This window comes from Elephantulus edwardii, unplaced genomic scaffold (genome assembly GCF_000299155.1).
Source record: "Elephantulus edwardii isolate Elephantulus edwardi_28Jun2011 unplaced genomic scaffold, EleEdw1.0 scaffold00079, whole genome shotgun sequence".
Lineage (NCBI taxonomy): Eukaryota > Metazoa > Chordata > Mammalia > Macroscelidea > Macroscelididae > Elephantulus > Elephantulus edwardii.
Genome location: NW_006399829.1, coordinates 3,945,774 through 3,946,957, shown reverse-complemented (window position 1 = coordinate 3,946,957; position 1,184 = coordinate 3,945,774). Strand labels below are relative to the sequence as shown.

The 1,184-nt window shown below is 37.0% G+C and overlaps 1 protein-coding gene across 1 annotated transcript in view; it reads left to right on the top strand.

Moving 5' to 3' along the window:
* The window catches only part of C9 (complement component 9), a 93,851-nt gene that overhangs the window by 91,515 nt on the left and 1,152 nt on the right, over nt 1-1,184 (top strand). The window lies entirely within an intron of this gene.

Here is a 1,184-nt window from a genome sequence, read left to right as displayed (position 1 = left end):
GCACCATTTTACACTCCCACCAACTGTGAATAAGGGTTTCAATCTCTCCACAACCTCGCCAGCATTTGTTGTTAGCTGTTCTGTTAAATTTTGCTATTCTTACTGGGGTGAGATGATATCTCACAGTTGTCTTGATTTGCATCTCTCTCAGGGCTAGGGATTTTGAACATTTCTTCACATGCTTGTTGGCCATCTGAATATCTTCTTTGGTGAAGTGTCTGTTCATATCCTGTGCCCCTTTTTCTATTGGAGTATTTACCCTTATCTTGTTGTGGTGCTCAAGTATATTATAAATTCTAGATGTAAGTACCTTATCTGACATGGCATTACCAAAGACTTTTTCCCAGTCTGTGGCTTCCCTTTTTACCCTGTTGGAGAAGTTTTTGGATGTGCATAGGGATTTGATTTTTAGCAGGTCCCATTCATCTATTCTATCTTCTCCTGGTTCTAGATTTTTCAGGATACTTGGAAGACTCTTTATATCGTGGATTAGGACTACTAAAGTTCTTCCAAGCTTTTCTTGAATGAAGTTTATAGTCCTTGGTTTTAGTCCAAGGTCTATGATCCACCTTGAGTTGGTTTTTGTATATGGAGTGACGTGTGGATCTTGTTTAATTTTTATGCAGATATTTTTCCAACACCATTTGTTAAAAAGGCTGTCATTTCCCCACCTAACTGATTTCATCTCCTTGTCAAAAATCAGTCGACCATAAATAGATGGATTGATTTCAGGATTCTCAATTCTATTCCATTGATCTATGTGTCTGTCATTGTACCAGTACCATGCTGTTTTAACTACCACAGCCATGTAGTAGGATTTGAAATCAGGGAGTGAAATGTCTCCTACCTTTTTTCTGTTCTTAAGGAGTGCTTTGTTTATTTGGGGCTTCTTTCCATTCCAAATGAAGCTGGAGATTGTCTTTTCCATCTTATTGAAGAATGGGATTGGTATTTGTATTGGGATTGCATTGAACGTGTATATTGCCTTTGGTAGTATTGCCATTTTGACAACATTGCATCTTCCTATCCATGAGCAAGGAATATTCTTTCACTTTTCCAGGTCTCTTTTTGTTTCTTGTAGTAATGTTTTGTAATTTTCTTTGAATAGATCCTTTGTGCTTCTAGTTATATTTACTCCCAAATATTTTATCTTGTGATTAGCTGTTGCAAAGGGTATTGTTTTC